The sequence below is a fragment of the Balaenoptera physalus genome (genome assembly GCF_965194825.1).
Source record: "Balaenoptera physalus genome assembly, chromosome: 5".
Taxonomy (NCBI): Eukaryota; Metazoa; Chordata; class Mammalia; order Artiodactyla; family Balaenopteridae; genus Balaenoptera; species Balaenoptera physalus.
This window is the reverse complement of record NC_138884.1, coordinates 27,378,341-27,404,881: the sequence shown is the minus strand read 5'-3', so window position 1 is coordinate 27,404,881 and position 26,541 is coordinate 27,378,341. Positions and strand designations below refer to the sequence as shown.

The following is a 26,541-nucleotide window of genomic DNA, read 5'->3' as shown; positions in this document are numbered from 1 at the left end:
TTTAACAAGGACCTAGAAGAACTAAAGAGCAAACAAACAATCATGAACAACACAGTAAATGAAATTAAAAATTCTCTAGAAGGGATCAATAGCAGAATAACTGAGGCAGAAGAACGGATAAGTGACCTCGAAGATAAAATAGTAGAAATAACTACTGCAGAGCAGAATAAAGAAAAAAGAATGAAAAGAATTGAGGACAGTCTCAGAGACCTCTGGGACAACATTAAACACACCAACATTCGAATTATAGGGGTCCCAGAAGAAGAGGAAAAGAAAGGGACTGAGAAAATATTTGAAGAGTTTATAGTTGAAAACTTCCCTAATATGGGAAAGGAAATAGTTAATCAAGTCCAGGAAGCACAGAGAATCCCATACAGCATAAATCCAAGGAGAAACACGCCAAGACACATATTAATCAAACTATCAAAAATTAAATACAAAGAAAAAATATTAAAAGCAGCAAGGGAAAAACAACAAATAACATACAAGGGAATCCCCATAAGGTTAACAGCTGATCTTTCAGCAGAAACTCTGCAAGCCAGAAGGGAGTGGCAGGACATATATAAAGTGATGAAAGGGAAGAACCTACAACCAAGATTACTCTATCCAGCAAGGATCTCACTCAGATTTGAGGGAGAAATTAAAACCCTTACAGACAAGCAAAAGCTAAGAGAATTCAGCACCACCAAACCAGCATTACAACAAATGCTATAAGAACTTCTCTAGGCAGGAAACACAAGAGAAAGAAAAGCCCTACAATGAAAAACCCAAAACAATTAGGAAAATGGTAATAGGAGCATACATATCGATAATTACCTTAAATGTAAATGGATTAAATGCTCCAACCAAAAGACATAGACTGGCTGAATGGATACAAAAAGAAGACCTGTATATATGCTGTTTACAAGAGACCCACTTTAGACCTAGGGACACATACAGGCTGAAAGTGAGGGGATGGAAAAAGATATTCCATGCAAATGGAAATGAAAAGAAAGTTGGAGTAGCAATTCTCATATCAGACAAAACAGACTTTAAAACAAAGACTATTACAAGAGACAAAGAAGGACACTACATAATGATCAGGGGATCAATCCAAGAAGAAGATATAACAATTGTAAATATTTATGCACCCAACATAGGAGCACCTCAATACATAAGGCAAATACTAACAGCCATAAAAGGAGAAATCGACATTAACACAATCATAGTAGGGGACTTTAACACCCCACTTTCACCAATGGACAGATCATCCAAAATGAAAATAAATAAGGAAACACAAGCTTTAAATGATACATTAAACAAGATGGACTTAATTGATATTTATAGGGCATTCCATCCAAAAACAAGAGAATACACTTTCTTCTCAAGTGTTCATGGAATGTTCTCCAGGATAGATCATATCTTGGGCACAAATCAAGCCTCAGTAAGTTTAAGAAAATTGAAAACGTATCAAGTATCTTTTCGGACCACAATGCTATGAGACTAGATATCAATTACAGGAAAAAATCTGTAAAAAATACAAACACATGGAGGATAAACAATACACTACTAAATAACCAAGAGATCACTGAAGAAATCAAAGAGGAAATCAACAAATACCTAGAAGCAAATGACAATGAAAACACGACGACCCAAAACCTATGGGATGCAGCAAAAGCAGTTCTAAGAGGGACGTTTATAGCAATACAATCCTACCTTAAGAAACAAGAAACATCTCAAATAAATAACCGAACCTTACACCTAAAGCAATTAGAGAAAGGAGAGCAAAAAACCCCCAAAGTTAGCAGAAGGAAAGAAATCATAAAGATCAGATCAGAAATAAATGAAAAAGAAATGAAGGAAACGATAGCAAAGATCAATAAAACTAAAAGCTGGTTCTTTGAGAAGACAAAGAAAATTGATAAACCATCAGCCAGACTCATCAAGAAAAAAGGGAGAAGACTCAAATCAATAGAATTAGAAATGAAAAAGGAGAGGTAACAACTGACACTGCAGAAATACAAAGGATCGTGAGAGATTACTACAAGCAACTCTATGCCAATAAAATGGACAACCTGGAAGAAATGGACAAATTCTTAGAAATGTACAACCTTCCGAGACTGAACCAGGAAGAAATAGAAAATATGAACAGACCAATCACAAGCCCTGAAATTGAAACTGTGATTAAAAATCTTCCAACAAACAAAAGCCCAGGACCAGATGGCTTCACTGGCGAATTCTATCAAACATTTAGAGAAGAGCTAACACCTATCCTTCTCAAACTCTTCCAAAATATAGCAGAGGGAGGAACACTCCCAAACTCATTCTACGAGGCCACCATCACCCTGATACCAAAACCAGACAAAGATGTCACAGAGAAAGAAAATTACAGACCAATATCACTGATGAACATAGATGCAAAAATCCTCAACAAAATACTAGCAAACAGAATCCAACAGCACATTAAAAGGATCATACACCATGATCAAGTGGGGTTTATCCCAGGAATGCAAGGATTCTTCAATATATGCAAATCAATCAATGTGATACACCATATTAACGAATTGAAGGAGAAAAACCATATGATCATCTCAATAGATGCAGAAAAACCTTTGGACAAAATTCAACACCCATTTATGATAAAAACCCTCCAGAAAGTAGGCATAGAGGGAACTTACCTCAACATAATAAAGGCCATAAATGACAAACCCACAGCCAACATTGTCCTCAATGGTGAAAAACTGAAACCATTTCCACTAAGATCAGGAACAAGACAACATTGCCCACTGTCACCACTATTATTCAACATAGTTTTGGAAGTTTTAGCCACAACAATCAGAGAAGAAAAAGAAATAAAAGGAATCCAAATCGGAAAAGAAGAAGTAAAGCTGTCACTGTTTGCAGATGACATGATACTATACATAGAGAATCCTAAAGATGCTACCAGAAAACTGCTAGAGCTAATCAATCAATTTGGTAAAGTAGCAGGATACAAAATTAATGCACAGAAATCTCTAGCATTCCTATACACTAATGATGAAAAATCTGAAAATGAAATTAAGAAAACACTCTCATTTACCATTGCAACAAAAAGAATAAAATATCTAGGAATAAACCTACCTGAGGAGACAAAAGACCTGTATGCAGAAAATTATAAGACACTGATGAAAGAAATTAAAGATAGTACAAATAGATGGAGAGAGATACCATGTTCTTGGATTGGAAGAATCAACATTGTGAAAATGACTCTACTACCCAAAGCAATCTACAGGTTCAATGCAATCCCTATCAAACTACCACTGGCATTTTTCACAGAACTAGAACAAAAAATTTCACAATTTGTATGGAAACACAAAAGACCCCGAATAGCCAAAGCAATCTTGAGAAAGAAAAACTGAGCTGGAGGAATCAGGCTCCCTGACTTCAGACTATAGTACAAAGCTACAGTAATCAAGACAGTATGGTACTGGCACAAAAACAGAAATATAGATCAATGGAACAGGAGAGAAAGCCCAGAGATAAACCCACACACGTATGGTCACCTTATCTTTGATAAAGGAGGCAAGAATATACAATGGAGAAAAGACAGCCTCTTCAATAAGTGGTGCTGGGAAAACTGGACAGCTACATGTAAAAGAATGAAATTAGAACACTCCCTAACACCATACACAAAAATAAACTCAAAATGGATTAAAGACCTAAATGTAAGGCCAGACACTATCAAACTCTTTGAGGAAAACATAGGCAGAACAGTCTATGACATAAGTCACAGCAAGATCCTTTTTGACACACCTCCTACAGAAATGGAAACAAAAACAAAAATAAACAAATGGGACCTAATGAAACTTAAAAGCTTTTGCACAGCAAAGGAAACCATAAACAAGATGAAAAGACAACCCTCAGAATGGGAGAAAATATTTGTAAATGAAGCAACTGACAAAGGATTGATCTCCAAAATTTATAAGTAGCTCATGCAGCTCAATATCAAAACAACAAACAACCCAATCCAAAAATGGGCAGAAGACCTAAATAGACATTTCTCCAAAGAAGATAGACAGATTGCCAACAAACACATGAAAGAATGCTCAACATCATTTATCATTAGAGAAATGCAAATCAAAACTACAATGAGATATCATCTCACACCGGTCAGAATGGCCATCATCAAAAAATCTACAAACAGTAAATGCTGGAGAGGGTGTGGAGAAAAGGGAACCCTCTTGCACTGTTGGTGGGAATGTAAATTGATACAACCACTATGGAGAACAGTATGGAGGTTCCTTAAAAAACTAAAAATAGAACTACCATATGACCCAGCAATCCCACTACTGGGCCTATACCCTGAGAAAACCATAATTCAAAAAGAGTCATGTACCAAAATGTTCATTGCAGCTCTATTTACAATAGCCAGGACATGGAAGCAACCTAAGTGTCCATCATCGGATGAATGGATAAAGAAGATGTGGCACATATATACAATGGAATATTACTCAGCCATAAAAAGAAAGGAATTTGAGTTATTTGTAGTGAGGTGGATGGACCTAGATCCTGTCATACATAGTGAAGTAAGTCAGAAAGAGAAAAATAAATACCATATGCTAACACACATATATGGAAAATAAGAAGAAAAAAAATAGTTCTGAAGAACCTAGGGGCAAGACGGGAATAAAGACACAGACCTACTAGAGAATGGACTTGAGGACATGGGGAGGGGGAAGGGTAAGCTGGGATAAGGTGAGAGAGTGGCATGGACATATACACACTACCAAATGTAAAATAAATAGTTAGTGGGAAGCAGCCGCATAGCACAGGGAGACCAGCTCGGTGCTTTGTGACCACCTAGAGGGGTGGTATAGGGAGGGTGTGAGGGAGGGAGACGCAAGAGGGAAGAGATATGGGGATATAAGTATATGTATAACTGATTCACTTTGTTATAAAGCAGAAACTAACACACCATTGTAAAGCAATTATACTCCAATAAAGATGTTAAAAAGAAAAATGTGTATGACTATGCCTTCTAACAGACAAACAGTTCTCAGAGCTTTCTGAGAGTCTGCTGCCTGTGTTATAATCCTCAGTTTGGCTCAAATAAAATTCTTTCTTTTCTTCTCAAAATAAATAAGTAAATAAGTAAAAATAAAAATGGGCAAAGACCATGAACAGACGTTTCTCCAAAGAAGATATACAAATGGTCAATAAGCACATGAAAAGATGTTCAATATCATTGGTCATTAGAAAATGCAAATCAAAACCACAATGAGATATTACTTCACACCCAGTAGTGTGGCTTTAATAAAAACAACAACAACAAAAATGGAAAATAAGTATTGGCAAGGATATGGAGAAATAAGTACCTTTGTATGTTGCCGGTGGGAATGTATAATGATGCAGCCACTGTGGAAAACATTTTGGCAGTTCCTCAAAAAGTCAAACATAGTGTTGCCATATGACCCAGCAATTCCACTCCACCCAAGAGAAATGAAAGCATATATCCACACAGAAGCTTGTATATGAATGTTTATAGCAGCATTATTCATAGAAGCCAAAAGGTGGAAACACCCAAATGCCCGTCAATGGATGAATGGAAAAAATAAATTGTGATATATAAATACAGTGGGATTTTGTTCAACAATAAACAGGAGCAAAGTACTGACACATGGTACAGTTAGGTGAACCTTAAAAACATTATGTTAAGTAAAAGAAGCCAGACACAAAATGTCACATATTGTATGATCCCTTTTATATGATATAACTAGACTAGGCAAGACCATAGAGTCATAAAACAGGGGATGAGGGAAGGACGGAATGTGGAGTGATTACTTAACGGGTATGGGGTATTATTCTGGGGTATTAAGAAAGTTTGAAACTAGAGAGAGGTGGTGGTTGACCAGATTAGGAATACACTAAATGCCCCTGAATAGTATACTTTATAACGGTTAATTGCTCGTTATGTCCGTTTCACCTCAATTTTTTAAAAAAGATTAAGAAAATCCAATCAGGAAAAAAATTATCTATGTTTTACCTGTCTATCCATAATATGAATGAATGAGTGAAGTACGTTAAATCATAACATACCCAACGATTTCAAATTCAGCATAAGACTAGTCTACCATGTCTCATAGAATTAATAAGGCTAGGAAGGAGGTTAAGGTAAGGATAGAAATCTTTACTAAAATACAATCTTCCCTAAAACAGGATTCAAAAGCATAAACATTAAGGCAAATATACTTATATAACAAATCATTTTCGCTCATTTTTAAGTGTGGTGTGTGAGATGTAAGAGTGTGTGTGTGTGTGTGTGTGTGTGTGTGTGTGTGTGTGTGCACGCGTGGTAATGGGTGTTGGGGGTAACAGAGCTGAAGAAAGTCTAAAATGAAAGGAATTAGTACACTAATCAGGATTATCACACTCTGTCATGATCTCAAAATTCGGTTGCAATAATGAAGCACATTGGGGATTCCCTGGCGGTCCAGTGGTTAGGACTCTGCCCTTCCACTGCCTGGGGCCAGGGTTCGATCCCTGGTCGGGGAACTAAGATCCTGCAAGCCATGCAGCTCAGCCAAAAAAAAAAAAAAAAAGAAGCACATTGGAAGCTAGTGTTTACTATGGCTTTCTCAGAGGTTTTTCTAAGCAATAACCCAGGAAACATCTCTAAGGGCTCTGAGTACCAATTATGACATCTGAAGTGCATGTGATCAGGAGATTCCTGGAGAGAACCTGGCATCTCTAAAGAAGCTGCTAAGCATTCCTCTGCTGTATAAAAGATTCTTTCTTTAGGAGTAATTTCACGTGAGACTATTTGGATATTTTCGACAAATTAGTGCAAATTGGATTAATTCAGCACATTAGCTACAAAGGGGGAATGTGATGGCAGAACTTTATTTACATTATATGTAGCTAATAATAATAGCTAGTATTTGTTGAGTGATTACTCTATGCTTAACACTATTCTGAGTGTTTTACCTGTAACCATCTTATTATTCCTCACCACAACCTTAAAAGGAAACAGACACACTTGGATGAGATAGTTTGCCCAAGACTCACAGCCAGGAGGTGGCAGAGCCAGATTCATATCCAGGCAATGAAAGTCCAAAGCCCATACACCAACCACCCTGGTGCATGGCCTCTATAATCACAGGCATTAAAATATACAATCTGATTAATATTGTATTTTTACTACTCTAGGTTGATCTTAAAGATAAAGATCAAACAGTAAAATATGTAAGAAAGGAAATAGGAAATTTTAGATTTGCACTCTTCTCTGATCTACTAGGAACTAGGTTAGCTATTAGTGTGGTATTTCAAGTAAAATTTTTTCCTTAGTTTTGCCCTGTTTTAAATAAATTTATCTTATGGTTTTCATAAGTATATTTAAATTATATGTCATTTGAATCAGGTATTGAATTTCAGTAAATATACTTTAATATGCTAACAGCTCACATCAAGAAATCTTTAACATACACAATTAGCTTTGGCAATAGGATGATAAATAGAACACAATTCCTGACTTCAGTGATGGATATTCCTTCATAAGGCATCATTCTGGATTCTTCAGCATTTGCAATAGCGAACCACAACATTCATAATATACTCATTTAGATGGGTATATAACATGTATTTAGTAATAAAATTTAATAGCATTGGTAAAAATGAAAAACATATAGTAAATTTAACGTTTTGTGATTCAGCACAAGGCCAACAAAGGGTTAAGTAATGTTAGTTAGTAGCTCTGTTCTGCCCAATGACCTTTAGGCAATCTACTCACAGAGCACAAAGATGGTGGATTTCAGTCCACTATTCATCAAACATTATATGGCTTCAATGTGCTTCAAGGGTAAATACTATATTTCTTTCAATGCCTTTCAAGATGTCCAGTTCTGGAAAATTTTAGGTAAATTTTAATACATTTTATTTTATATATTGTGTGTAAGTTTTAGTCAGTGTATAAACTAACTAGATTGATTCAACATTCATTCAACAAATATGTATTGAACACCTGCTACGTGCTAGGTACTGGAGCTGTAACAATGAATGAAACAAAATGCTTTCTATCATAGAGCTTACCTCATTCTTGGTGGTGAAGACAATGATCAAACACACACACACATATACATACACAAATATAGAGAGAAATATAAATATACTATAGGTACAGTATATACAAATGTATATATCCAAACACATGCACATACAATGGAGAGAAGTACTGTGAAGTTCTATGAAGGAAAATAACGCAGGGTAAAGGGGACAGAGAGGGTTATAGGAGTGTGGTGTTATTTAATATAGTGTGTGAGAGAAGGCCTATCTGATAAGATGACACAGGAGCAGAGACTCAAGGAGTTGAGAAAGCACGTGTGAGGACATCTGAAGGATGAAAGAACAGCAGGTACAAAGACCTGGAGGTGGAAGCAAGTCTGGCATGTTCAAAGAAGGTCCCAAAGGACAATGAGGCTTGAGAGATACCCAGAAATACAGCAGAGGCCTACCCATATAGAGCCTTCCAGCCCCTTTCAAGCTCTTTGGGTTTCACTCTGGGAGGTGGGACACGTCATGCAGAGGAGAGACACGATCTCACTTAGGTTCACTTAGGATCATTCTGACTGTACTGAAGAAAACTGACTCTGGTTGGAGAGTGGGGAGGAGAGGAAGGGCAGAGGCAGGGAAGTGAAGACTGTTGCAATAATCCGGGCCAAGAGGTGATGCTGACTTCCACCTGAGTGGTATCTGGTGGTGCAAAGTAGTCCAATTCCAGACATATTCAAATCTGGAGCCAGCTGATATTGCTGATGTGGGGAGTGAGAGGAAAAATGAGCCAAGGATGAGTCCAGGGTGTTCCATATGAGCAACTAAAAAAGGAGGTACCATTTGCCCCGGTGAAAAAGACTGTGGGAAGTGCCCCTGGGGGTGAGGGAGAAAATAAAGAGTTTGTTTTGGGGTATGCCAAGTTTGAGATGCCTTTAAACATCCAGATGGAGACGTTGAGGAAGCAGTTAAATGTGAGTCTGGAGTTCAGGGCAGAGGTCGAGGAAAATATAAACTTAGGAGTTGGCCGGGATAGATGGCGTGTAAAGCCACAGGCCAGGTGAGATCTCTGAGACAATGTTGTAGACAGAACGGAGGAGAGGATGGTTTGTGGATGTCAGTCAACACTTGGAAATCAGGAATATGAAGAGGAATCAGTGCAGGAGACTGAGAAGGAGCAACCAGCATGGGAGAAGGAGAGTCCAAAGAGCTGTGTCCTAGAAGCCAAATGAAGAAACTGTTTCCAAAGGACAGAGTGATCAGCGGGGTTAAGAGCTGTTGTCAGGTCAGTTAAGGTACGAAGTGAGACACGATCGACTGTAAGATGTTTAAATGCATGCCTGGTTTCAGTTTCCCCCTACAAAAAATTTTAAGCCATGAGAAAAATCCACGGTTACAAAAATAAGGGGCTAGGGCGTGATCAGGAAATGGAACGTACAAAGAAAAAGGCAACTTGGAAAATATCAACAAGACCTTTCCAGCAGGGTAGATTGAAAACAGAGAACAGGGTGGAAAATGTTTCATTTCCACAGTTTAGTAGTGGGTCCAGAATTTCTCTTTAGGAAGAACTTAAGGTCAGCGTTCTGATTGGAAGGGGGAAGGTGGGCAACTTGGAGCCACATTTTACATGAGATAAAAAGATTATTGTTCTTATCAAATAATTGCGGAGAGAGAGGATTAAAAACTACCCTCAAGCATCCCCTTGGAGCCACCACTGCCCAGACTCTGGGGCTGCTGAAAATGTCGTGCAATTATTCCCGTGCAGAGCTGCCTGGTAGAGGAAGGTAGGGCTTGAAATCCATCCCTTATTCCTGTTCACCAAGCTGTGCCCCAGACTTCACATGTGTGCCTTTTTCTAATTTGCATATGTGCTAGCAGTGGTCCTACATGGATGCAATCAAAACTGTTCTTTCATCTCTAACAGGTGCAAACTTTGTTTATAAATTAAACTCACGTATTAAGGAGAAAAATTGCCAGAGCTCACTTCTCCACCTGAAAACTCTTCCTAATCTATGTTTTTCAAAGGTGAACTATCCTTATTTTCGTATCCAAATCCTGCTTAGGCATTTATTAGTATTAATGCCGTCAAGATCAGTTGCCTCTTATTATTAAAACATGTTTACTGTTGAGGAGAAAAAATAAACCCATGAATTAAATCTGACTTTAATAAAATTTCCCATGCCCTCCTAGGAACCAAGAAATTGATACTTGCTTGTGTGTGGAAACTGCAGTCCTTGTCTGAAAAGCTTAATCGGTTGGCTTGCTAACGTCAGTATGTTCCTAGTATTTGGGCTGTGTTGGCTTCAGTGTTTTGAATCCTTGAGGACTATGCCTATTCATAGTGAGTGACAGGAGATTTCCCGTAATTGTATATGCCATGTATACACAGGATGCCTTTGGGAGGTATCAAGGAAAGGGCTGTCAGGGTAGCAACGGTGATCTTGTAAACATGTGTCAGATGGAATTGCTATTGATAGGCAAAGGGCCTTTCAAGATTTTGTTTGGAGATATAACATATGTAGTAAAGTGTGCAAATTGTAAGATTATAGATATGTAATATATAACCAACACCCAAATCAAGATCATTTCCAGCACCTTAGGATAAGACTTTTTGAAAACTGGTTTGCTTATTAGCATTCAGGTCTATTTTGCAGCAGAGAAAACAAAACAACCTTTAGTTACAGAACCCCTTCCAGTAGTCTACCGAAAGGCACGGTGAGAAAAATTGTGTTAAATGCATTGAGATGAAGTTATGTTGGTACAGAGGTTGACTCTAAGGTAGCACACAGCCATTACTATCCTCCACTCCAAAGTGAAAATTACTCATTTCTCTCCCTTGCTTGGTTGCAATCTCTTTGCTTTCTCAAACAATTTTCCAGTCCTGTTCCCTCTCTTCAGTTCAAAACACCTTGATTGAGTGCTGTGTGCGTGGGGCCGTAGGTACAAAGGGGAAGGAGTTATGGTCCCTGCCCTCCCAGAACTCATAGACCAGTTAAGTTTAAAGCAAAGGGTGGAAATGGGTGATTCCAACCCAAAGTGTTAACTGTGACAATAATAACAGCTAACGTTTATAGAGTATGCCCTAGTATCAAGCTTTTCTCTCAGGATGTTACATGCGTCTCCTCACTTGAACCTCATAACTATTACAATTGCTTTCCTGATGAGAGGATGAAAGCCCAGAGATGCTGGTGATTTGCCCAAGGACAATAAGGCTGGTGCGCATGGCTGCCAGGCTCTGGCTCCGTCACCCACACATGTATCCACTTTCCTGCAGCTGTTTCTCAAGCGTGGTGTTGGGAGCACATGCAGGGCAGGAAGGGAGAAGGGAGGTCGCTGACTCTTTTGTCTGTTGAGCTGCCCAACCAGGAGCCACATTCAGCACTACAGAAAAATACGCCCGTCAGCGTCTTTCTCTGACGCAGCCCTAGTCCAGCCCCTAACTTGCTATCTGACAGACTCAATTAAAAGCTGGCCACACCATTGCAAAAATTAAAAGACATGTTTTATTTTCGTATGACATAGCAAAAATTGCTCCAGAATTAACACTTGACTATTCGTTGTTGTGGCATGAATTTCTCCAAATCACAGGTAATCAATAGAATCAGGTGTCAATTTTTAAAAATTTTCTGTTCAAATTGTTGAGTTATGAGTGCTGCTCGCTTATGAGTGATTTTTTTCGATCTTGAAAGCACAGTAGAAAACATTACTGTAATCTTAGGGAGCTGCAAATCGTTCACAGCAGATCAGTGTAGTGGTACCAGATTTTGAAATCCCACCTAAGGGTGGTGTTTGCACCTTCCTCTCGTCAGGACCTTCTAGAGCAGGCAGAGACTCGGGGCAAAGAGAGCAGAGCCTTCCCTCATGATCGCCAATAGTCTTTTCTCCTCAAACACAGGCAAATTATGTCCATCTGCATCCTCGTGATGTCGTCGCACTTAAGCTCCTCAGAGGACGAGGACCAAGTTAAAATTTCTAATTAAATTTCATTTATCACAGATTAGGGACAGATGGAAATAGGATAATTACACAGAGTCTAGTAGTAGTTATGATGGTGTTCTTGTGGGAAGTGATTCCAGCCTCTTCAAGCCATCTTACATGATGTCAGGTAGGCTGTAAAAAAAGGAGGTTTGTGTAATCATTTGCAGAGAAAGTAATGGCAGGAACACTGAGTAGTCCTAACGGTAGTCAGGGATGCTTACCTCAAAAGACCCAGCCACATTGTGAGCAGTGATTTGGTTTCACCAATTTAATATTATTAGATTGAGCTTTATTGGGGCTACAGTTTTCTTTGTGTCTGATTTATAATTTTGTTATGGTTTCATAGCTGTATATGAATTGTAAGCAAAAATGTATATATTTGTATGTTGATACATATTCTTAAAACAAGATGGTACGACAGATGAATGGATAAAGAAGATGTGGCATAGATATACAATGGAATATTACTCAACCATAAAAAGAAATGAAATTGAGTTATTTGTAGTGAGGTGGATAGACCTAGAGTCTGTCATACAGAGTGAAGTAAGTCAGAAAGAGAAAAACAAAATACCGTATGCTAACACATATATATGGAAGCTTAAAAAAAAAAAAAAAAGGTCATGAAGAACCTAGGGGCAAGATGGGAATAAAGATGCAGACCTACTAGAGAATGGACTTGAGGACACGGGGAGGGGGAAGGGTAAGCTGGGACAAAGTGAAAGAGTGGCATGGACATATATACACTACCAAACGTAAAATAGATAGCTAGTGGGAAGTAGCCACATAGCACAGGGAGATCAGCTCGGTGCTTTGTGACCAGCTAGACGGGTGGGATAGGGAGGGTGGGAGGGAGGGAGAGGCAAGAGGGAAGAGATATGGGGATATATGTATATGTATAACTGATTCACTTTGTTATAAAGCAGAAACTAACACACCATTGTAAAACAATTATACTCCAATAAAAACGTTAAAAAAAAAAAGACAAGATGGTAAAAGACATCAACATTATGAGTTGACAACCCATAAGAAGTTTTACTCTTAAAAGGGGTATGTGTAGATTACTCGTGTTGGAGGAACACTGTACTGCAACCCACCCACCTGTAGAGGGAGACAAACAAACACAGGCCTTGCTCCTAGGAGCTTCCTTTAACACAGCATTCATGCATCGCTGGCAGCGGACAAAAGTGAAGAGATTGTGCACCAACATTTTTGAAGTCATGACACTATATTTCTTGCTGTTTTTTTTTTTTTTTTCTACTCTTCGACATACTTTAATAGTTGTTACTCAGCAAATAGTATTTTTCTGCAATCCTTATCCCAATAAGGATCTCCTGGACATCCTGTTTTTCAGCGTGCATGTAGTAAAGTTCATACTTTGTAGTACACAGTTATATGGAGTTTGACAAATGCATAGAGTCATGTTTCTACCACCCCAGTACCATGTAGAGCATCCCATCACCCTAAAAATTACCCAGTACAGCCCCTTTGTAGAAAACCTCTCCGTTTTCCCCCAACTCCTGGCAACCACTGAGCTGTTTTCTATCCTTATAGATGTGCCTTTTCAGTAATTTCATAAAGATGTAATCATACAATATGTAGCCTTTTGAGTCTGACTTCTTTCACTTACAGAATGCATTTAAGATTCATCCTCATTATTGTGTGAGTTAAAAGCACATTCATTCCTATGGCTGAGTAATAGTCCATTGTGTGGATATATCAAATTCATTTATCCATTACTCGTTTGAAGAACATCTTGGTTGTTTTCAGTATGGGTGACTTTGAATAAAGTTATTATAAACATTCTTATATAATTTTTGTGTGTGTACATAAGCTTTTAAACTCATTTGGAGTCAAAATACTTAGGAATGAGATTTCTGGATCATGTTGCAAGTATATGTTTAACTTTATAAGAAATGACCAAACTGTCTTCCAGCATAGTTGTGCTATTTTGCATGTTCAACCACAAGGAATGAAAGTTCCTGTTGATCTGCATCTTCACCAGTATTTGGTACTGTCAGGTTTTTTGATTTTAGCAATTCTAATAGGTATGCGGTGCTATCACATCATGGTTATCATTTGCATTTTCCTGGTAACAAATGATGTTGAACATCTTTCATATGCTTATTTGCCATTGATATTTTCTTTGGTGAAATGTCTGCTCAGGTCTTTTGCCCATTTTACAAATTGGGTTGTTTCTTTTCTTATTGTTGAGTTTTAACCAATTCTGGATACAAGTGTTTGTGAGATATGTGATTTGTAAAAATTTTTTCCCAGACTACCTTGTCTTTTCATTTTCTTAACTGTATCTTTGGCAGAGCAAAGATTTAAGCTTTAATAAAGTCCAATTCATTATTTTTTTTCTTTTATGGATTGTGCTTTTGCTGTCAAATCTAAGAACTCATTGCCAAACCCAAGGTCCTACAAACTTTCTGCTATGCTTTGTGTTAGGTGTTTTATCATTTTACACTTAAGTTTTTCACTTAGGTTTATGATCCATCTTGAGCTAACTTTTTTGTTCAGTAAGTAGAGGTTTATTTTTTTGCCAATGGGTGTCCAGTTGTTCCAGCATCATTTTTTTGAAAAGACTCTCCTATATCCATTGCATTGCCTTGGCACCTTTGTCAAAAATCAGTAGACTATATTTCTATGGGTCTATTTATGAATCACCTTTCACTTCCATTCTTCTCTGCGTCGATCCTTTAGCCAATACAACACAGTCTTGATTACTGTAGCTTTATAGTATGTCTTGAAATCCTACAGTGTGAGTCCTCCAACTTCTTTTTCTTTTCTTTTTCACAATTGTTTTGGCTATTCTACGTCCTTTACCTTTCCATATCAATTTTAGAATTGGCTTATCATCTGTAAAATGCTTACTGGGATTTTGCTTGCGATTGCATTGAATCTATATTTTAATTTTGGGAGAAATGACACCTTAATAATCGTGAAGCTTCTAAACCATGAACATAGTGTATCTCAATATATTTAGATTTTCTTTACTATCTTTCATCGGTATGGTTTTCAGCTTACAGATCTTGCACATATTTTGTTAGATTTATACCTAACTTCTTAACTTTTTTGGTATAATTGTAAGTGGTATTGTTTCTTAATATCAAATTCCAATTATTCATTGCCAGAATATAGGAATATGATTGGCTTTTGTATATTGACCTTTTAAAACTTACTTATTTGTTTCAGGAGTGTTTTTGTAGATCTTTGGAATTCTCTACATTAACAATCATGTTGTCTTCAAATAATGACAGTCTTGTCTCTTTCCTTTCAAGTCTGTATGCCTTTTATTTATTTTTCTTAGCTTGTTTCATGGGCTATGACTTCCAGCATGATGTTGAATAGGTATAGTGAGATTGAATATTTTTGCCTTATTCCTAAACTAGGGGGTAAGCATTCAGTATCTTACTCTTAAATATGACGTTAGCTGTAGGTTTTTCATAAATTCCCTATATAAGATTAAGTTCTCTTCTATTCCTAGTTTTTCTAGAATTTTATAATGAATGGATGTAGAATTTTGTTTTTACTCCTATTGAGATAAGGGTGTGTGTGTGTGTGTGTGTGTGTGTGTGTGTGTGTTTGTATTTTTTAGGCTGTTAATACAGTGAATTATGCTGATTGAATTTTGAATTTGAGCTAGCCTTGGGATCTGGGATAAATCCCAATTGTTAATGTATTATCTTTTTAATGTATTGCTAGATTCAATTTGCTAATATTTCGTTGAGAAGCTTCCCCTTATATTTATGAAGTATCTTGGTCTGTAGTTTTATTTTCTTGCAATATACAGTTTGGTTCAGGCCTTAGGATAATGCTGATCTCATAAAATGAGTTGGGAAATATTACCTTCTCTTCTATATTCTGGAATATACTGTGTATAATTGACATTATTTCTTCCTTAAATGTTTTGTGGAATCCACTAGTGAAACCACCTGGGTTTTCTTTTTGGAATTTTTGAAGCTACAAATTCAATTTCTTTAATAGATATAGGACTATTCAAGTTAAGTATTTCTTTTTAAGTGAGTTTTAGTGGTTTCGGTTTTTCAAGAAATTGTTCCATTTTATCTAAGTTGAATTTATGAACATAAAGCTGTTTGTAGTATTCCCTTATTATGCTTTTAGTGCCTGTGAGGTCAGTAGTGATGTCCTTTTTCATTCCTGATATAGGTAGATTATGTCTTTCTCTTTTTCTTGGTCAGCCTGATGAGGGGCTTATCAGTTTCATGACTTTATCAAAGAATCAGCTTTTGGTTTTGTTGATTTAATGTATGGATTTTTGGGGTTTTTTTCAATTTCACTGATTTCTGTTTTCTATTATTTCCTTTCATCTGCTTGCTTTAAACTTAATTTGTTCCTCTCTAATTTCTTAAATTGGAAGCTTAGGTTACTAAATTCAGATCTTTCTGTAGCTCTTTTCTGATATCAGTATTTAATGCTATAAATTTCTGTCTAAAGACACGTTAGCTGCAGCCTACAAAATTTGATATGTTTTATTTTTATTTTCACTTAATTCAGATTATTTTAAAATTTCCTTGGAGGCTTACTCTTTGACCCATGGATTACTTAGAAATGTGTTGCCTAATTTCCAAATATTTGGGTTTTTACCAGATACCTTTCTATTATTGATTTCTAGTTTAATTCCTTTATAGTTTGAGAATATACTTTATATATTTCCTAGTCTTTTAAAGTGTTAAAAGGATATGGTTGAGAATACTCTCTGTGCACTTGAGAAGGCATTAGATTCAGTGCTCTGTAAATGGCAAATGGGACAAGTTGGTTGATGACGTTATTTAGGTCATCTATATCGTCACGGACTTTCTGCCTATTTGTTCTAACAGTTTCTGAGAGAGGACTGTTGAAGTCTCCACCTAAAATTGTAGGTTTGCCTATTTCTCCTTTAAGATAATCTACTGATTTTTGCCTCATGTATTTTAAAGCTCTATTGTTGGGTGCATACACATTTAAGATTGTTATATTTTGTTGGAGAATTGACCTTTTTCATAATGTAATATCCTCTTTACCTCTGAAAGTATTTCCAGTTATGAAGTCTACCTTGTCTAAAATTAATGTAAATACTTTGTGTTTCCATGATATATCTTTCTCCATTCTTTTATTTTTAACCTAAATATGCCTCTGTATTTCAAGTGGATTTCTCATGGACTGCATATACTTGGATCTTGTTTTATTTTTAGTCAGTTCTGATCACTTCTGTCTTTTAACTGGTGTGTTTACATTGTTCACATTAAACATAGTTATTGGTATGGTTGAATTAAAATCTGTCATCTTACTAGCTACTTTCTGTTTTTTTCACGTATTTATTTCTTTTTGCCTCCTTTTCTTCCTTCCCTGGGTTTAATTCAACATTTAAAAACATTTTTATTGGTTGCCATAGGGTTTACAATATACATTTTAAAAAATCTGAATCTACCTTCAAATAATATTATTCTGTTACACATGTAGTTCCAGAACCTTATAACAATATATTCCCAATTTCTCTCTCCCTCTGATGTGCCATTGTTCTCATACATTTCACTTTTACAAATGTTAGAACTACGATAATACATTGTTAATCTTGTTACTCTAAATAGTCAGTTATTTTTAGAGCAGTTAAAATAAGACAAAAATTATTTTATAAGCCTTTTATTTACTCTATTTCTGACACGCTTCATTTCTCGGTGCAGGTCCAATGCTGTGACATATTCCTACCTTGAAGAACGTCCTTTAGCATTTCTTGTAACGTAGGTCTACTGCTGGTAGATAGGCCGCTGCATTTTTGTTTGTCTGAGAAAGTCTTTGTTGTTTCTATACTCTAGAAGGACATTTTTTTCTGGATGTAGAATTCTGGATTGACATTTCCCCCCCCCCCCCCTTTCAGCATATTGAAGATAGCTTCTATTTTACAGTTTCTCACAAGAAGTCTGCTGTAATTCCTAGGGAAGATGAAGGAGATGTATCAGGGTAGCAGGTTTGGGCAGTAGCCGCTATTCTCCTTACCTAGCTAACATCTTTGAGGACATTTTCTTAGGGTTCTCCCCATCTTCTTGGTGAGTACCTGACGTTCCTGGAAGAAAAACCTAAAGATGGTGTGAACCCTCCTATGTCTGCAGCCCCCTGGGACTTCACACTCTCGAGCTGGCCCACACTCGGCCTTTAGCAGTTCTTTAAGCATTTCTAGTTTAATCTTCTTACCAGCTTTTAGGGCATTTGGCAGCATCTGTCTCAGGTGAGAAAACACTTGAATCTTATTTCTCCCTGCAGGCCTTTGTCTTTTTCTTGGTTTTAAGTTAGTTGTTTGCCTGCAATATCAGTTCTCTGATAGGTTCAGGAAAAGTTGTTAGTTTTATGTTGATCCAGCTTTTTTCTTATTGGAAGGATGGGAGAAATGCTTTTTCCAGCTCTTAAGTCTTCGCTCTTTCACCAGAACCATTAGTTATGTTTTCAAATTTAAATTTCATCAGCATTAATGTGATTTTGAAAGTTTTGGAGGATTTTCGCAACAGCCCCAAAATCTCTCTCCGGGTATATTTGGAAACTACAGCTGGGAGTCACCAATGAAGAGGGTATACTAATATGATGGAATAATATTCTGTGTCACTAACTTATATAGATTTTTCTTTTCTGTATGTTTCTCTCAAACTTGGAGCTGATTCTGTGTTTCAGTGCCTCAAGGGAGGTATGTAGTAGGACAGGAAGAAGTAACTTCCAAGAATTTCTGGGTGTTGTTTCCTGAAGCCTGAGCCTGCAGTATAACTTAGAAGATTGGCTGAGAAAGAGCACATAGGGGTTTGTGAGAAGAGGCAAAGAGGATAACACAAGGAAAAGGAGCCTTTCCCAGACTGGAAAAAAAAACCCTGTATCAATGTGAGATCGAGGGAGGCCTTGGACTAGAGCAGGAGAAGGCTGCAAGAAGCCATAAAGGAGGCACCGCATACGCTACCTGGGCAGACAGGACCCCTAAGCCACAAAGAGATTCTCCTGTCTTAGGTATGAGTTGAAAGTGTAAAAACAAATAATAAACAGAAACATCAATTAAAATAGTTGGGAGACCACAAAATATACAAACAGCTCATACGACTCAACAATGAAAAAACAAATAACCCAATCAAAAAATGGCCAGAAGACCTCAATAGACATTTCTCCAAAGAAGACATACAGATGGCCAGTAGGCACATGAAAAGACGCTCCACATCACTAATTATTAGAGAAAAGCAGATCAAAACTACAGTGAGGTACCACCTCACACCAGTCAGAATGGCCATCATCAAAAAGTCTACAAACAACAAATGCTGGAGAGGGTGTGGAGAAAAGAGAACCCTCTTGCACTGTTGGTGGGAATGTAAGTTGGTGCAGCCACTATGGAAAACAGTATGGCGGTTCCCCAGAAAACTAAAAATAGAATTACCATATGATCCAGCAATCCCACTACTGGGAACATACCCGGACAAAACTATAATTCAAAAAGATACATGCACCCCTATGTTCATAGCAACACTATTCACAATAGCCAAGACATGGAAGCAACCTAAATGTCCATCAACAGATGAATGGATAAAGAAGATGTGGTACATATATACAATGGAACACTACTTGGGCACAGAAAAGAATGAAATAATGCCATTTGCAGCAACATGGATGCAACTAGAGATTATCATATTAAGTGAAGTAAGTCAGAGAAAGAAAGACAAATGCCATATGATATCACTTAAATGTGGAATCTAAAATATGGCACAAATAAACCTATCTACAAAACAGAAACAGACTCCTAGACATAGAGAACAGACTTGTGCTTACCAAGGGGGAGGGGGGAAGGGAGAGGGAGGGACTGGGAATTTGGGGTTGGTAGATGCAAACTATTACATTTGTAATAAACAACAAGGATAAACAACAGGAGTGGATAAACAGCAAGGTCCTACTGCATAGCACAGGAAACTATATTCAATATCCTGTGATAAACCATAATGGAAAAGAATACGAAAAAGAATGTCTCTGTGTGTATAACTGAGTCACTTTGCTGTACAGCAGAGACTGGCACAACATTGTAAACCAACTACGCTTCAATTTAAAAAAGAAATAGTTGAGAGACCAGAAGAGGGAGCTCTCATGCTCTGTGACCACAGCAGAGCCCGACAGGAAGAAGAAAGATGATTCTTCTTTCCTGGCAAGGCCTCAGCCAATGAAAAGCCATGGACTCTTTGTGTACTATCCCTCCCAACTTCCTTTTCCGCTATAAGAGTTCTCTCCATTTTTGCTGGGGAATCATGGTTGCACACCCCAAATTGCAATTCTCTGTTGATCCCGAATAAACCCATCTTTGCTGGAGAAGTATCTGGCAATCTATTTGATTTAGGTCAACAGAAACATCAAAGTGCCACGAGTACTGAAAAGCCCTTGCAACCAAAGACAATGAAGTCTTCGTGGAAACCTGTGGGACAGGTGGAAAATACCAGAGTACTTTACCTCCACAGACACCTTCACACTGCAGAATGTGCTGGACACCTGATGTGACCTTGAGGGAGGGAGGGGAGCTCACCAGAGTGATGGAGATTATATTTTCTCATAAGTCCAGCAATATCGGAGCTCAAATTCGAATTTAGCTGATTTCTAGAACTACAGATTTAATATTGCTTGCACTCCTTAATTTGTGGACTGAGAATCATACCTGCTACTAAAGGATTTCATTCTCAGGGACCTAGTTATTTTTCTGTTGAATATGTTTTAGATTCTAGCGACTCAAAATTTTTCCCCACTTAGATACATCTGAGGGGTTGGATGTGCCCTCAACTGTAAGGATTCCTCCTGGGGTGTGGGGTGATAGAGACAGCAGGGGAAAGGCACTTTGAATAAATCCCCCAGGGGATTCTGAAACCGATTCCTTGCGGCACCCCTTCTCTGAGATTCCCTCTTCTCTCTTGTTCTATGTGCTATTTTTCACTTAGGATCCTGAAACAAAGACACAGTTTGACTCTTTTAAGCAGGAGGTGTGTTCCTATAAAGGTGTAAGTAAAGCAAACATATTGCTGTGAAAACATATAGTGCTATATACATAAGTTGAAATGATGACCTTTATGCATTACAAACAACTGGAAAAAAACGTGTATTTGCGAATCTGTGGCTAGAAGAGAAAAAAAAAATCCCTGTATTTCCTTCTTGGGAAGTGGTTATTGACTTGGGAAACTGTCCTCCTTCTGACCAGCCTCCCACCGAGGTTGTAAGAAGGATCCTGTAAAACACACATAAGCATCTGAATGAAAATGTCCCCAAAGTGCCCAATCAAGAGAGTTACCGGACTTCTCCCATTCAGTTCTGTTGACTGAGGCCCCCGGCCCTGGTTTATCGATGAGAGCTCCTTGATTTGACCATAGCAGAGATGTGTGATTTTTGCTAGTGTTTCTGTCAATGGGAATAAGCGTTGGCAGATAACGCATTTTGTATCCCATTTTCCAGAGCTTCTGTCTGATGCCATTGTGGAAAAACACAGTTAGGGACCTGGTTATGGGACTCACTTTCTTATTTTTGGAAATGTTTCACCACCACAAAAGGCCACAGCAACCTGATCTCTTACAGCTGCTCTACATGTTGGGTTTATCTCTCTGATCTAATAAAATCATATTATAGCACTCCTCTCCTCTGGGGGCGGGGAGGCAAGAATCAGGTAAAGCAGAGACTTCTAAAAATCTAGGTTAAAATGTTCAAAAGCATGCTGAGAGAGGAAGGTTATTCCTTTTGATTACACCAGACAGTGTGGGTATCACTGGAGACACACTGAGGGGAACCAGTTGCTTCCCAAAGAGGCGAGGTGTGGGCTCTCCTTGGACCTGCTAATGGAAGATGTCCTGGGAACAGAAAATGCCATCCAGAGACTGGATGAAGTGTGTTTTTGAGAGTTTGCTCCTGTGACAGGACTCTGGTTAGGACCTCAGGCTCTGGAGTTAAAAATGAGTTTGAGGGGAAAGGGGGAGAGAGATCAACTAGGAGTTGGGGTTAACATACATACACTACTATATATAAAATAGGTAAACAACAAAGACCTACTGTATAGCACAGGGACTATACTCAATATCCTATAAGGGAAAAGAATCTGAAAAAGAATATATATATATTATATATACAATATATATATTATATATAACTGAATCACTGTGCTGTACACCTGAAACTAACACAACATTGTAGACCAACTATACTTCAATAAAAAAAAAGAGTTTGACACGGCGGAGAAGGGGAGAGTGGGACAAATTGGGAGATTAGGATTGGCATATATACACTACCATGTGTAAAATAGCTAGCTAGTGGGAACCTGCTGTATAGCACAGGGAGCTCAGCTCGGTGCTCTCTGATGACCTAGATGGGTGGGATGAGAAGGGGGTGGGAGGGAGGCCCAAGAGGGAGGGGATATATGTATACATATAGCTGATTCACTTCGTTGTACAGCAGAAACTAAGACAACATTGTAAAGCAACTATACACCAAAAAAAAAGAGATTGAATCCCAATTCTACCACTTACTAGTTGTGTGGCTTCAGGTTAGTCACTAAAGTATAAAAAGGGGACAAGCTAACACCTATCTCACAGGCCTATTGTGAGGATTCGATCACGGCATGCAGTACAGAGCCTGTGGAGCTAACACAGTAAATGTTAGGTATTATTAGCCACATTCTTCCCTTTGAAAATATTTAAGCTACAGTATACTACTTTGTATCATTACTCAAAGGTCATGTCCCCCTAGAAAAGGAATGTCTGTTGACATCCAGGGGAAGAATAGAGATTTGCATTTTTATTATTCCACTCACTGCGAAGAAAGAATACTACATTCTGTTCAGGGGATTTGTTGGGGTCAAGAACCAGGTTCTTTATGTAGGAGTCTTGACATATTATGGGGACACTGACTTGCCACCTAGCCCTCAGGTTCTTGATAGAAAGTGTGGTCCGGTGCTTGATTCTCCTGGGTTCAGGGGACTCAGACCCATTTGGTGGTAGGAGCTTATTGTAAGAATAGACAGGAAAGTAAAAAAAAAAAAGGCAGGGAACCATCAGCAACCATATAGCCATGACTCCTGGAGACCTGGAGGGGCACCCATGGCTATACACACTCTCAGGTCCCAGTGGCTCCTGTAGCCCTGGTTATCTCATTGCCCTCAGAGACCAGCTTCTCACTGCTCCTGAGATTAGTGTCTCCACCAAACACCTAGCCAGCTTCTCTGCCAACTTCTGCATCTGCTGCTCTCGCTTCCCTGCCTCCTTGAGATTCGTACGCAGGAGAAAGAATTGGCCTGGCGTATTTTTTTTCCTCCAATGTGTAGGACGCCTGATATGGCGCTGAGTTCTCACTCACAGGAAGCCCTGAAATCCCAAAAGGACATAAAGATCAGGACCCCATTCTTTCATGAAATGATGACTTCCTGCCTTTACCCTTGGCTTTAATTTGTATATTAGCAAGAGAGTCTTGAATTTAATGGCCGCCTCCCCCAGGATACTAGCTTAGGCTCTCAGATCTGAGACTCCTATCTCTTAGGTGCCAGTGGAAGATTTGCGAAAAAGAGAGAAATGTTTTGCTCTTATTACCCTCCATGCTAGCTCATATGCTCAGTTTAAAATCCACTTTTCCAGTTTGATACTTTTTGCTTGCGGAATAAACTTCAGCTTAGCGACTGTTTAATTTGTTCAAGTAGAAGTACAACAATGAATGGCAATGCATCAAATGACCTGAAGATCCCCTGGCATGAAAAGATGGAGCGTGACTCAGGGAGAGGTAACCTGAGGAGCCTCTCACCTGGACATTCCAGTTGGAGGCTAGGAATAGAACCTAATCAACCGTCATTTATTACGTCACCTTTATTTAGTTAACCTGTAAAGTGTCATCTCAATTTTACAGAAAACTCATGTGAAGGCGGATGTGACCTTCAAATAATTTTTTTTTTCTTGGTAGTTCTATAGGTTGTAAAATTCCTAGCTGATATAGTGAACAGTACTTTTTAAAAAAAAAGTGGCAAAGAGGCATTCTGCTCTGTTGCAGTAACAGCTACATGTTTATGAGATGAGACAACAGAAATCCCTAGATTGAAAAGATAATTTTACTCTAAACTACAAATTAAATATATAATTATGTAATCACATATGTAAATCTGGGTCTCTTTTTACTTTCAGTGCCCCTGGTTCAAGCACAAAGGGTATTTTTAGTTACTGTTTTTCCTTTTTTACCAAGCTTGATCAGTGAACGAGAAAGTCTTATCAATCATCTACTTGTTGGAAAGCGTGGAGCTTTTGAACCACACAGCTCATTTCAAAATTAGAAATGCCCCGACTTAGGACCCCACGTCAAGACTTTCAGGAGGCAGTTGTCACTAGATCTTAGGTCTGACATATGTCTTTGGGTAAAAGCAGCTAAGAAATGTTCCTTGAGATGGTGTGGGTGGAGAAAGCAATAAAAATGGGATTTCTATTTTTTAACAAGTATACTCCAATTTGTATTTGCTAGAAAGCTGTGTAGCTCTTTCTCACTTAACAGTGTTCCTCCTAAAATATTTGCAAAACAAAATTATTTTAAATGCAAAGCACATTTTCCCATTGACATATTCTAAAGATGCATCCTCCTGGGATATTTTTGGTGACAGAAAAATATTTTATTGCTGCGACTAATAATCACTAACATTTATTGAGCTCTTACTACCTGCCAGGTGTTGTTCTAAGATCTTTACATAATTCTCTCATTTGGTTCTCCACAATGATCCTAAGAGGTATTGTCCCAATTTCCCAAATAAGGAATCTAAGGGAAAAAGCGTGTAATTGACCAGCCCAAGGTCTTATTGTTGGGGTGAAGAAAGGATGAACTCAAGCACTGGTCCTGAGGTCCACCTTACCACACCACTGTGTTGCTACCAAAGCACCCCAGGCTCACCAGGAGGAGAGGGGCAGTTTCATAGTCTACCAGCCATTGAGATAAAAATCTACTGTAAGTTGGATGGTGGGCTTGAGGTCTCCACCATCACCCTTGATATCATTCTAGGAACTTAATCTAAGATGGCCCTACGGTTTCTCTTGGCTTTACACTCTCCCATGGTGGACACTTGGGAAATGTTAATTGCCTGATACAGATTCACTCATTATAAGGATGTGAGTTATCGTGCTCCCTCCCTTGGGGTATTTACAGAATTGGTAGTTTAATTGAACTGAATGCAGATATTATGGTTTCCCAAGTGCTACTGAGAAACAGTTGCAGAAATCAGATGATTTGTAAAATATGTTTTACTAATGATAAAGCTGGATTGAAAAGTAAGTCTTCATTGTGGCCATAGTCAGACTCCCTAATGCTTTTTCCCCAAACCTGAAATTGGTACAACTCACCCAAAGAAGGGTTGGCCCTGCAGAACATACATACAGAGCAAAACAGCTGCATCAGCTGCCTCTCCTGTGTCCCTCCACTGAAACAAAGTGAGAGCTAGGTCTTTAGACCTGGCCGTAGCAGCAGATGGCCCTGCACCCCTCATGACTGCCATTCATGAGGCAGGAGGTGAGCAAAGCACACCCGTCCTCAGATGGGGAGATTTAAAAAGAAAGGGGAAGAAAGGGCTGAGTTTCTCATGCTCAGTCCTTCCAAAGTCACCAAGCAGACAAGGTATGACTTGGCCCCCAGGGAAGAGTAAACAGGGTGAGAGAGGGGCTGAAGCTGCTTCCCAATGCTTTCAAAAGGGCAAAAGTTCCTAACATATAGTCCAAGACCAGAACCCTATGAGGGAGAAGAAAGAGTCCCTCAAATGCCAGGAGTTGTGTCGCGTGCTCTGAGCATGTTGGTTGCTGCTTCTCTGATGAGTTCTTATTCGTATAAAACAGGGACGCAGATCCATTGCACATGGAGTGAAGGTAACGGAAAAGTCTATTGTTCTTGGCAATTTATTTAAGATTTGACCATAACCTATGAAAAAGGAGATATGAATCCAGCTGGCAGCAGTTAGGTAGCTGGGAACACACCCACCCTGGCATCCTAAGAACATGGTTGTCAAGGGGAGAAACTGGCTATTTTCTGTGTCTGAGAGGCAGGAGCAGACTATTTGAAATAATGAAGCATCAGATTTAGATTTAGATTTATTTAATTAATACTGTATTACTTCCAGCAGTTTAGGAATTCAATAATGGAGCAACCCAACCAAGAATAACTAGTTGAAGATCAATTTGACTTGATTTTCCATGTGGCAAAGATAAAAAAAAAAAAGCCATGTATGAGAATTTACAACCATTCCTCTCCCCACATTTGAAGGATGATTGTTATCTCAGTTGCTCAGTTCCTATGTCTCTGGTGTGTTGGTCAGGAAAATGGGTAGAAAGGGCAATTGGAGAAAACGAAGAGAAGTAGTTTGATCTACACAGGAAAAGACATAGACCCACCAAAGGAAGCAAAAACCAAAACCAAAACCAAAAATGTTCAGGACCCAAGAAGGATAGCAAGAGAGAGGGAAAGCGAGAGTGACAGGAGAGGCAACCTGGGCTGGAGATTTTGGAAGAGAGAAATTTGAGTAGCTGCCATGCGCTGTGGGACTTGGGGGGGAGAGGGATGGAGAAGGGGGTT

The 26,541-nt window shown here is 38.5% G+C and overlaps 1 protein-coding gene across 2 annotated transcripts in view; it reads left to right on the top strand.

The window, feature by feature from the left end:
- The window catches only part of MAML3 (mastermind like transcriptional coactivator 3), a 615,614-nt gene that overhangs the window by 35,975 nt on the left and 553,098 nt on the right, over positions 1-26,541 (top strand). The window lies entirely within an intron of this gene.